This window comes from Leucopleurus acutus, assembly GCF_964270905.1.
Source record: "Leucopleurus acutus genome assembly, chromosome: 1".
NCBI classification, from domain to species: Eukaryota; Metazoa; Chordata; class Mammalia; order Artiodactyla; family Delphinidae; genus Leucopleurus; species Leucopleurus acutus.
In genome coordinates, this window is record NC_139142.1 from 8731755 (window position 1) to 8744775 (window position 13021).

General features: G+C 47.5%; 1 pseudogene across 1 annotated transcript; it reads left to right on the top strand.

Annotated features, from left to right (window-relative positions):
- Positions 1-8475: 8475 nt before the first annotated feature.
- Positions 8476-9428, top strand: LOC309962415 (ras-related protein Rab-2A-like; annotated as a pseudogene). The gene is made up of 2 exons: positions 8476-8751; positions 9158-9428. The product of its transcript is annotated as a ras-related protein Rab-2A-like (transcript).
- The last annotated feature ends 3593 nt before the right edge of the window (positions 9429-13021 follow it).

Below are 13021 nucleotides of genomic sequence, written 5' to 3' on the forward strand. Positions count from 1 at the left end.
GCCCACCAGGAAGAACTCTGTAATCAGAGATGAGGTTGCTAATTCCATGCTAAGGGCTTCTAGATGCTTGACCAAAGGCTTGAAGTAATCAGGGCTGCTCCTCAGGACGATGAATAGAGCAGGCTGGGAGGATGGGTTGTGACAGGGTGGGAAGGCCCAGGTGCCTTCTGAAGACCACTGGACAGTGATGGTCTTCAGTCACTTGTTCACTCATTCGTCCGAGAAATGGTCATTGTGTTCCTGATGACAGGCAACAGCTGTGCGTCTTTGAATGGGACCCCTGAGCCTTCCTGGGCCTCCAGGAACCTTCCTTCATCCATGAAGGGAAGATGTCAACATTCAGGGACTGAGGTTGTGCTGTCTGAAGCCAGGTCTTGGGCACAGGTTGCTTTCTGGAGTCTCCTGCAGCCTCAGGACTCCACTCTGCCCAACCAGCAGTATTGGACTTGAGGACTTAAAAATATCTCATCAGCCTTTCCCAAGCTCCACTAGAGTCTCATCTCTCTGACTGCAAAGGAAGGTATTTCCATATCATCTGGGCACACATGGTGGGTGCCTGCTCAGAAACTGGATGTCCCATGAATGTCAATATCCTCTGAAAGGACCTCCTGTCCAGACGGATGAGGAATCACGGATGCAAAGAAGGGACTTTAATCCGTTGAGCCTTTACGTCATGTACAGACACTATGACTGGGAACTTTAATGGCCTTCACTTAACCCTCCAAAAACCAAAGGAAGAAGGTATTTGTATTCTCAAGTTCCCAAGGACCACACTGAGGACCAGGGAGACAAAACAAGACATTTGCCTCAAGTCACAAAACAAAGACACAGCAGAGCTGGGACCTAAGTCAGCTGGGGCTGGTTCCACATCCCATGTTCTTTCTGCTGTATCACTGTTTGGAATCACACTGGCCTCCTCCCCTGTCTTGCACATCTCATCCTCTGGGATCTGGGGTGGCCCCTGCATATCTCAGGATCCCTGGTATTATGGCTCACCCCGGCTCAAGAACAGTACTGCTGTGGCAACATGATCCAGGGAGGAAATACCACTTTAATGCATCTCGTCCATCACCCACTCCTACCCTTTCAAATCCTGGCAGAGAGCAGCAATGAAAACTTTTCATTGCAGGAGTCACCCTGGAGACAAATGAAAGGAAACTGAATGCAAAATGGGGGGAGAGAAGGATTTCTGTGGGGATCTGGGTAACTTCAGGGTTGTTCAGAGAGATGAGCATTTTACAGATGGTTTGCCAACAGTCTTTGGATAGAAACTCTCAAAAACAAGCCCAGAAGACTTCTCTGGTGGTGCAGTGGTTAAGAATCCACCGGCCAATGTAGGAGACATGGGTTTGAGCCCTGGTCCGGGAAGATCCCACATGCCGCAGAGCAACTAACCCCGTGCGCCATAACGACTGAGCCTGTGTCTGGAGCCCATGTGCCACAACCACTGAGCCTTCATGCCACAACTAGTGAAGCTCATGCGCCTAGAGCCTGTGCTCTGCAACAAGAGAAGCCACCACACCGAGGAGCACGTGCACCGCAACGAAGGGTAGCCCCCGCTCGCCACAACTAGAGAAATCCCATGCGCAGCAACGAAGACCCAACGCAGCCACAAAAATAAATAAAATCAATAAACTTATTAAAAAGAAGCCTAGAAAATGTGTGGTCAGTGAAAAATAGCATTTATCAATATGAATATAAGTTGTGCACACACATTCATTTATAACAATGCTTTCTAACTTAAACACTAAAAGATGTTCATTAAAGAAAATAATGAAAGTAATAGAAGCAGGAAGGGAGGAGAAATCGCCTTTGGTTCAGCTCTTGCTTCCTTCCCTCGCCCAGTAAACAGGTTCTCTCAGAAATAGAGTCACGGGTAACATCTGATTCACGTCATTCTACTTCTCTTTTCACCTGTTCAAAGCTATGATTTGGAGGGAAGTGGAAGTATTTATTTAACACCTACAATGTGCCAGGCAAGTGCCTACTGCATTGCTCTTGTTGCCTTATTTAATTCTCATAATGATACTGTGAGATCAGTATCATTATCCCTGTTTTAGGGAGGAGGAAACTGAAACTCAGAGAGGTTCAAAAACTTACCCAAGTCATACAGCTTCTAAGTGGTGTAGACAGATTCCCACTGGGCTCCAACAAGACTCCAAAGTCCCTTTTATGCCTGGTACCTTGGAGGGAACACATAGAATAAGAGTAAGACTTGGCCCTTATTCTCCAATTGCTCACAGTTGAACAGGGACGGTTAGATACATGTGGGATTTATCTGAAGCCCAGACAAAATGCAAATGGTAAGAAGAGGTTTAATTTAAGTCCTCTGAGCACTCACAGAGGGACGGTGGTACTTTCAGTTGGAGGAAGGCAAAGGGGGATCAGATTAATGGAAGGGGTGACATTTGACCTGATTCTTGAGAACAGGGTGGGATTTTAAAAGCCATACTGGTGTGTGGGGGGGTGGGGAAGGAAGGGCATTCTAGGCAGAGGTAACAGCCTGAAGAAAGAAAAGAGGTAGAACACTCAACAGCCACGAACAGGGGTTAGATTCATTGGGCTGGAACTTAAGGATGTATGAGTGGAAGACACAGAAAATGAAGCTGGAAATGAGGTTAGAGACAGATACTGAAGGGCCTTGAATGCTTGACTAAGGATCTAAATTTCTGTTATTGAACAGGGGAGTGACGTGCTCTGAATAATAGTTTAAGAAAATCTCTCTAGCAGTAGAGGCTGCAATCATCACAAAGAAAAGGGTGTTGATAACGGTGATGGGGAAGATAAGAGGAGGAAAGTACTGGAATATGAGATACGTTAGAGATGAGATTTCTGACCTGGGTTACAGATGGCGGAGCCATCATTTGGGAGAGGGGACTCGGGGAGAGAAGCCTACTTGGAGGAAAAATACGACATCAACTTTTGTCCAGTTGGGTTTGAGGTGCCTGTGAGGCATTTAAGTGGAATGTCGAGTAGATGGTGGCTGTATGTGTCCAGCAGTAGAGACGCTGGTCTAGCCGGTTTTAGCATATCCCATCGTAGACCCAGTGCGGGCTTTGGAGATGATCCATTCCAGTCTCATCATCCCTATAGCAAGCTGCATTGATTAGGCCTGCTAAAAATTCATGGTCTTTCCTAGATCAGGCCACCCATGTCATTGTCAAAACGTTTTACTTGTCCTTTTTCAGCTTCCTTTCTATCTATCGTCACATGGCTAATTTCTAAGAGTTCTTCACATCTCAGCATAATTGTCACCTGCTCCGGGAAGCCCAGATCATGGAATTACACAATGGGGGAGTCAAGTAGCTAGAGGAGAATTGGGGCCAACTCATACCCTGCCAATCATAGAGGGGCCAGGAAAGCATCTAGTGAGTTACCAGGACTGGCCTGGGCCCCATCCAGGGCTGCTTACCCCATGGAGCAGAGGAGTGGGAGGGAAGCTCTACCCTCTAGGGTCTGCAGAGGCCAATAGAAAGAGCCCAGAAGGGTCCAAGACACTCATGTACAGTCCCTTTACCCATCCCTCCAGCCAATTAAGTCGTTCTTCCTGCTTCCAGAAGTAGTCAATTGATAGAGTGGACTAAAGGGTAGAAACCACTTTCCAACATTTCCAAAAGAAAAAACAGTTTCTATTTTACAGACCAAGGTAGAAAACTTGATTAAGAGAGAAAATAGTTTCTCCTTCACATAAAACATTCTTAATAATAGTCTTAACAATAACAGGGAAATGGGCCATTTAAGTGCATCAGAAGAGCCACATGGAAGCCACGGCCTGCTGGCTTAACACAGGTGATGCCTTCTGAAACGCTCCTTGTGGCTCTGAGAAGGGGGACACAACAGAGCCTAGAAACAGAAAGTAAATAGGGATCAAATGGCTCCCTTTCTCGGCTGTTTGGAGAACTGAATGTTAAGTCTTTGATGAGCATTACCACGGTCTGAGTTACAGAAGTCACTCTCACTCCCCGCTTCTCATTTTCGCTGCAATCCCTCTGGTTATTCTAATTAGGAAGGTGCTTGGACTACACGTTCAGCTTCTGTTTCTCCTCCTCCAAATGTATTCTGGATGCCCACTGTGTCACTCAGTGTCCAGGCCCTGAGGATCACTCCTTCCTTCCAAACATTGGCTTCTTTTCCATTTTGCCTCCACTCAGCCCCTCTGGTTCCCATCAATCTAATTCGTCTCTGTCTCCCAAATCTTGGACTGCCCACGACAGGAGGAATGCAAAATGCTAAGCGCTAAATGCTGTGAAGCTGTTTCTCCATTGAATGCATCAGCAACCTCTCTCCCCAGAAAGATGCCATTGTCTTTCCTTTGGTCCAGACCCACCTCATTTCCGGCTGTCCCACCTTATTCTGATAGAGGTTGAGACACAGCTTGGTGCCGCGTAAGGAGTAGGCCTTGGTGTCCACAAAGCTCTGCTGCTTTAAGCCGTAAACAGCTGCTTCAGTTTAAGACACTTAACTAGTCTGGGCCTCAATTTCCCCATCTGTCAATGGAGATAATAATATACAAGGCACAAAATTTGGGATAACAAGTTAAAGGACCTCGGCACTGAAAAGCCCATAAATCCATCAGTTCACTGGAGCCAGGCTGGGGTTTTCAGACCTTCCTGAAGAGTCATTCCTCATCATTAGGTGGTTGTGAGGCTCAGACGTGAATACGAGTGCGACGCCTGCTGTTCAATTCCAGGCTGGCAGGAGCGCCCTTCCAGCCCTGGATCATCCACGTGTCCCAGTGTCCTGTTCCTCCTGAACGCCCCCAAGACCCTCTGAAAGATGCAGTTAACCCCCCGGCCTCCCTTTGAGCTGGACTCCCACCCTCCATGCCCTCTACTCACTTTACGTTGCCAGCTTCCTGAGCCCTATCACCTGTTTCATTAAAAATGGCTAAATTGATAAACGCTAACTGCTCAGCGAGAGAGAGAGAATAAAGAATGGTGTGTGCAGTAGACTCAGGGGACAAGCCACATAGAGAGGGCTTATCTTCTGTCTGGAATTTAGTGAACTCTTTCCAGATTTTAATTACATTTCTCAGAAACAAAAACAATACCCATTCTGCTAGGAGGGGTTCACCCCCGTTTTATGGAGAGCAGAGCCAGCTGTGTTAACCGGCAGAAAAAAAGTCAAGAGACAATCACAGCTCACGGGGAGTGGGCAGGACGGCTGCCGAGCGCTGTGCTGACGGCTCCGCATGGCATCTTCACAACAAGCAGGGGAGGTAGTGACTGCTATTATCCTCGTTTTGCAGGTGGGGAAACTGAGGGTCAGGCAAGCTAGGCCATTTGCTCAAGGTGAGAAGGTATGGGCCCAGCAGAGCTAAAACATGAACACAGCTGTCAGATCCCAGAGATCGTGTTCCCACCCCCAGGGCATCCTACCTAAGGGAGGGAGAGGGACATACACGTTCCCCAGAGTTCATCATGGCAAATGACTGCAGGGATTTGAACAGCCCCAAATCCCACCTAACTTTGTAAACAGCAGCTCTGCAAGTGTGGAAACAGCCCTTGGACCTGGACTCAAAGGACCATCATTGGAGATTTGAATGCTTTGAGGTTTGAGTTCTCGTTGGAAAAGTCACTCAACCTCCCTTCATCTCAGTCTACTCATCTATAAAATGGAGCTAGTTATCTTCACTCTATGAAACTTCCAAGGTTGTTGAGCTGAAACAAGGAAGACACCGGACGTGAAGAGTCATGACCCAGAAACCCCTCAACAAGCTTTGTCATCGACGGTAGAGGAGTCACCCTCAGCAAAGCTCTCTGTTCTCTGAGTCCAGGCAATGGGTGCAGAGAAGAAGGGTGACGCCCTTCTGGTAGCTGCGATGATTGAGGAATGTGGTGGCTTTTGTGCCTCCTGGTTCTGGGGGGTTCTCTCCATGAGTAGCTGGAACTGACCAAGTCCCTTGAACCTGACCGGAGAGATGCCCTTTTAGGTTCCATCAGGATGGACTCTGTGGATGCTGCCTGGTGAAACAGGTCAGCATGGAACGATCTTGCCAGAATGGACCCTTCAAGGCAGCCTGATGGCTCACCCCCATCCCTCCAACCCGACCTTTTGCTCAGAAGTTAGGGGATGCTGACAGCTCAGGTAGAGTTCTCAGCCACATTTTCCTTAAACAGGTACAATAGTGCCTGGGGATTCGTGTGCTGTGCCTTAAAGAGAGCAGGAGCGAGAACTAGGAAATGTGGCCCCACATCTACACGTCTCATCAGGGATTCCCTACATCAGGGGTTCTCTACTCCAGTGATTCTGATCCCCAAGGGCATTTGGCCGTGTCTGGAGACATTTTAAGTCATCACAACTCGGATGTGTGTGTGAGGGTGCCACTGGCATCTAGTGGATGGAGGTCAGGGATGCAACTGAAAACCCTACAGGGCACAGGAAAAACCCCACCACAAAGAGTGGTCCAGCCCGGAATGTCAATAGTGCTGAAGTTAAGAAACTGTGGTCTAGATAATATTTCAAGGTCTCCTTAACAGCAGCTGCTGTTACTCCCACTATCCTTTCCTTGTCTCTACTTAATGGCAAATGGCCCTTGGAGGGGGAGGTCCTGACCTACCATGGTTACCACCGTGAGCTCCCAAATAAGAGTTATTACCAAAGAAAAAGTCATTTTTTTTGCATAGAATGATGATAATTGCCACCCTATTTTAGATAAGGGTTTTAGACTCATGCTACGATAGCATACAGGCTAGTTTAACTCATACTGCGCACTCCGTCTACCATCTCCCTAGTCTGCCATCCCATGAATGATGGTGTTAAGACTTGATCTCATGGTCAGGACAGGTAGGCTTGCAAGGGATAAAGGTCCTTTACATTCAAAGAATTTTCCTTCGCCAGTTAGAACTCTTCTCTTATACAATGAAGCATCGCCTTTGCAAATCACAGTGTCAGTTCAAAATTATATTAAATTCAAATAAGATCCAACTCAAGCATTCATGCACTCATCAACCTGCCAAGAGAAACGTACAGAGCACCTTTTAAGCCCAAAACCTTCTGCTCCAGCCTGGAATTCTAAATAAGAAGCGGCGCTGCAACCCACACGGCCGACCACCCCCGCAGAGTGCACACTCAGATGGGAGCGTGCACTCACATACCTGCAGGGGAACAGGACGGATTTGCTGTGGAGGCTCGTGGTGGAGACTGACAGCTCCAAACCTACTTCCTTTCGTCTTGTGCGTGCAGCTAGACGCCATTTCTCATCTTCCTCTGCAGCTGGACGCACCTGGGTCTCTGAGTTCTGGACTGTGAGCTAGAAGTGAGGAGAGTCCCTCACAACGTAGCCCATGAGAACCTCTCGGGCTTGGTCTCTTTCCTTTCCCATCACCAAGCCAGAGACAGAGGATCCAGCAGCAGACTCCAAGACCCCAGGGGGTGGCACAGCCATAGTGTGGAAGGGTCCCAGGATGGTGGGGGGAAAGACCACCCCTAAGCAAGAATGCCGACACTGGAGTGAGACGTCAATTTGTATTGCATTAAGCTACTGAAATTTGGGGCATGGTTTTCACAGCAGCTAGGGTTACTTGTCCTAACTAATAGCAGATGTGCGCCCAACCGTCCACCCAAGAGGAGCTGATTCTCCTTTGTGTCCCCATTATGATCTATAAAGACCTTTATCACAATACCTGGAAGGCCTTGCTGCACTAATTTGTTTATCTCTTTGTGTCCCTACAGTGGTCGCCACAGACTTTTTTCATGGTAGGGGCTTAGGGGTGGCCATCTTACCACCAGGGGAGATAGGAAACTTGTCTTGAAGTTATAGCTGCCTAGAAAATGCACCATTTCACTCTCAACTTAAAAAATAAGAAGATACATTTTGTTGGCACTTTTTTCCAGCAAGGATTCTCCCCTAGATTCAACTAGGATGGCAAAGTCAACATTCTACCAGGGTACTTCTCCATTTTTATTCTCCTCTTAAAAAAATATAATAAAAGACTGTAAGGCTATTTTGTTTGGAGCAGTAGAAGGTATTAGCCTACGTCCTCCCTGTAGCAACGCATGTTGCATTGAAGAATCACCCAGCTGTGCTACCTGTTTTTGAAAAGAGACCAGAGGCAGCCCTAGGGATCCAGGAGCCATTGGAGGATCCGGAAGACAACGGTCAGACTCGGGGGCTGTTAAAACCAGAAGAGGGAGGCGGGGCGGAGGCGCCGGGGCCGCTGTTATTGTTCAGCTGGGCTCCGTTGGGCGCCGTCTCCCTTGCCTCCGATGGTGTCGATTTCTCCCGCTTCCTCTCGGCACCTCACTCCCGGCGGCTGACGACGGCGGCGGCGGCGGCTGCGGCGGGCGGAGCCTGGCGTTTCGAGGCCGAGCGGCGCCGTGGTGAGGGGCGCGGCGGAACGGGAGCCGCCTGCCCTGGCGCCGGGCGGCCGCGGCCATGCCGTACCCTGTCTGTTCAAGTACATTATCATCGGCGACACAGGCGTTGGTAGATCATGCTTATTGCTACAGTTTACAGACAAGAGGTTTCAGCCAGTGCATGACCTTACCTTACTATTGGTGTAGAGTTCGGTGCTCGAATGAAAACTATTGATGGGAAACAGATAAAACTTCAGATTTGGGGTACAGCAGGTCAGGAGTCCTTTCGTTCCATCACAAGGTCGTATTACAGAGGTGCAGCGGGGGCTTTACTAGTGTGTGATATTATAAGGAGAGACACATTCAACCACTTGACAACCTGGTTAGAGTATGCCCGCCAGCATTCCAATTCCAACATGGTCATTATGCTTACTGGAAATAAAAATGATTTATGTAAGGCCAACTGGCCCGAGGCAGGGGAACGCAATCAGACTCCCCGGTTGAAACTGACCTGGAGACTTTCCGGACCACCCAGTTCCAGGAACTGACCTGGGGACTTTCCACCCGGCCCAGCCTTCCCGCCTTTCGAGGGGCGGGACTAACGGTCCCAAGACTGATGCCACTGGCACCAGATATTGACACGATACCCAAAAAGACCACCAAATAAGGAATACCCTGCGCCCTCCCGGATTCACCACACCCCTTTCCCTTCTTCCCCTATAAATTCTGCCCAAACCCTCGCCCGGGCGTCTCTTCTCCGGCCCCTTTCTCTCGGGCCAGTGCACCTCGCCCAGGAGCGTTCCCAAATAAAGCTTGTTTAAGCTCTCCTCCGTTTTTGGTGCCGTTCCTTACAATTTAGAATTTAGAAGAGAAGTAAAAAAAAGAAGGTGAAGCTTTTGCACGAGAACATGGACTTATCTTCATGGAAACTTATGCTAAGACTGCTTCTAATGTAGAAGAGGCATTTATTAATACAGCAAAAGAAATTTATGAAAAAATCCAAGGAGTCTTTGACATTAATAATGAGGCAAATGGTATTAAAATTGGCCGTCAGCATGCTGCTACTGACGCCACGCACGCAGCACGCAGGCAGTCAGGGAGGACAGCCCGCCGGGGGAGGCTGCTGTTGAGTCTGTTTTTACTGTCTCGCTGCCCAGAAGGGGCTACTCACCTACTCTTTCACCCACCTGCTCAGCTGAGACATGAAACTCTTTGAAATGGCTTTATGTCACAGAAGACTTTAATCCTTCAAATTCCTGTGTAACTTTGAATAAATGGTTAACGTTCACTTAAAAAGACAGATTTTGGAGATTGTATTCATATCTATTTGCATTTGATTTCTAGGTCAATTGACATGATTATTTTTGTTCAATGTTGTCTTGTGCCCTTACCTACGAACTGAATTGTATTGAACACTACAGAGTCATCCTGAGTATTTTAAATCGGTTTGTGTAGTTAGGTGTCCCCACACCTGTGGTTACCTAATGTTTAATATTATGGAACTGTCCTCAAAAGTTTGTCAATTTTCAAGGCCATAAGGAAAACAGAAGGACTCTTTTCATTCTGTATTTTATCATTTACTTTCTGTATATATAGTTTAATAACCTGCTTGGGTGTAATTTGCCAAGCTTGGATTCTTTAATGCATTTGCATAAATTCTATACCGTTCAGAGCTTAAAGCTACAGAAGCATCGTTAGGAATTGCTTGGACACTGAATTTTAAACTTTTTGACATTGTTAACAAGCATGTTCATCTTTTTCTTGTCACTAGTCTGAGAGAAATACGCTTAATGTACATTCTAAAGGCTATGTGTGTGTTAACCTGTTTTAATGCCAAAAGTTTGCTGTTTGTCCACAGTTCTTTAAGACCTCTTCAGAAAAGGATTTATTTGCCTTAATGCATACTGTTGGGTAAAAACACAGTATAATGAGTGAGGTGGGCGGAAGAAAGAACTGCCCCCGGCCTGAGAGACTCCAGGAGGAGTGAGTGTCCACATTTAGACGGCACATTACGAGGACTTTAATCTTTCCTTGAACACAATCACGTTTTCTTTTATTCACATGATTTCTAAGTATATTTTTCACGCAGGACAGTTTTTCAACCTTGATGTACAGTGACTGTGTAAAATTTTTCTTTCAGTGGCAACCTATAATCTTTAAAATATGGTGAGCATCTTGTCGGTTTTGAAGGGGCTATGACAATAAACCTACCAGATGGAAAATCCTGTTAAAAGTAGAAAAGCTTCAGTAATTTGCTCAGTGTGGTGGTTTTAGCCTTCTTTTTCTTTTTCTCCCTTGGACTATAATGAAATTGTTATAGCAGTGCAAAATAAAATCCTATGTATAAAAAAAAATTTTTAAATACAACAAGAACCTTAGGAATCATCTCAGGTTGTAGATGGGAAAGCTGAGTCCCCACGAGGGATCAGATCACCCAAGGTCATCAGCTGGGAAGCAACTGGCGTCCCAAAGTCTTCACTCTTAAGCATCTCCCACTAAGGTGCCAGGTGAAAGCACCTGGGTTCTTCCTAAGGCATCCTTCCACCCTCTGTCCCCAGGATCTAGTGCAAGCAGAGTCATTCAGGCTTGCTCCTCCAGAGGCCGGTGTGGGTGTCTGGGGACCTTGGCCCCAGCCTGAAGCCCTGATGTCACACTAGAAGACGACTGGGCCAAGGAGCTGAGTAAGGCACATGGCAAACATTTTCAGGGAAAATAACCTCTGAGTCACAAGAAGGATAGCCAGATGGGTCATCTCCAGCAGCAAAGAGGGGGTCAAAGCAATGGGTCCCAGTACCCCTTGGGGTCATATTGCCTGCAGAATAACTTAGGGGATGGGGTAGATGGGGAGGAGGGGTGAGCGCAACAGAAATCTTACTCAATGAGCTGCATCTCGGCAACCTGTCCAATTCAGTCCATCTCCAATCCAATGTCCAGTCCGATGTTCATTCGTCTAGACACGTCACACTTGCTAGAGGTTAAAAGTACAACTCTGGGGCCAGACTGCCTGGGCTTGAATCCCAGTTCCCCTGCTTACCTGTGAGACTTTGGATAATCACTTAGCTCTGCTTGACTCAATTTTCTCCTCTGTAAAATGGGGACATTAATTGTACCTGCTTCATAGGGCTGCTGAGAGGATTCCAAGGAGGCTGGCACCTTATGAGCACTATATAGATACTATATGTATACTATACATACATATATATATGAGTATAAATATATATAAATGTGTATATACGAGATTACTTTATAAAATACCTTGTGATTGGCCATTTCATGGTTTCACCCCAGGACTAGCCCACCTACCCTGGAGACGATGACCATCCAGGCGGCTCTGTGCATCACGAAAACTCTCTTTGTTGACTTAAACCAAAGGGAACACAAATGTCTTCTGCTATCTGGAGTGTGACTGCTGCCGTAAGCTTGGTGGCCCACTGCCCCAAGACTGGCTTTCGGGGAAAAAGACCCAGGAGATGTGATCTAAAGGAGGATAAATATTTCCCCCTGTGTCTGGAATCAAGGGGCATTTGCTTTCAGCGTTGAGGAATCCATTCTCTTCTGTAGCCCCAAATCTTTATGGAGGGAGGAAATTACCAGAGGTAAAACTGAGTCTGTTTAGGGGTGCCTGACTCACCTGGGGACAGCACTGGAATGCCAGTGGGCCCAGGCCCTGCTGGTCACCCCTCTCCCGGAGCAGTCTGCCCACTTAGAGGGCGGAAGTGGGGAAGGGGGCTACCCTTCTGTCATCTGGCCGACATCCTGCAGTGACCTCACCGCTGATGCTCTGGGTGGCCAGGAGAAAGATGCTTCACCTCTTTCTGGGTTTCTCTTTCCTCTTCAGTAAATGTAAGAGAATAATGATGAGTCCTGCCTTGTATTATTAGCGTTGATTAAATCACAGATGCAAACACCTCTGCACAAACACCAAGAGGTATTATTCCAATCAACTCGTGGCTGATCTGCCCCCTCCCACCCACGAAACTCAGCCTCTCCTTCCTCTGATAACTCCAAAGGGGTTAAAAGATTTGCATCCTGGCTCTGCCATTTACTAGATTATGCCTTCAGACAATGCATCACTTCTCTGTGAAATGGGGCTAATAATAGTACCTCCCTGCAGAATTGCGGGTGAGAATTAAATGAACAATTCCATGGTAAAGCACTTAACTCACATCAGTACCTGCCACAAAGCAAATAGACATTGACAGAGATTAGCAGTAAGGGCACACTTAACACCTCCTGTGTAATTTGTCCCTCTTTGTGCATTCCTATGCGATTGTGAGCTCCTCAAGCACAGGGGCATGACCTTTCTATTTGAATCTATTCTCCTTTGCAGTGGGTATGGGATGCCTCCCGCATACCTCTCTCTCTAACGGAGTACAAGGCTCTCACACCCCCCACCCCCACCTCACCCCTTTTCCAGCCACTGCTGCCCTGGCCTTTTCTGCTGAGCTTTGATCAGCTTTGTACAGGGTCGCTTGGTCTCAGCTTTTGGCCATGTGTCTCTTATGCCCTGTCCCAGGGCTTCTCTCATGGGTGTCACACTCCTGGGCACTCATCTTTGCCCAACCGGAAGTGTGGGAAGTTAACACCGACGGGCAGGTCTTGACCAATGGGACAGGAGCCGATGCCTCCCACTGCCTTCCCCCAGGAGCACAGTCCTGAGAAGCATTTCATAAAGTGACTCAGAGTGTCCATGGGACGGAGCAGTCGCTCAGAGTGGTGGCCA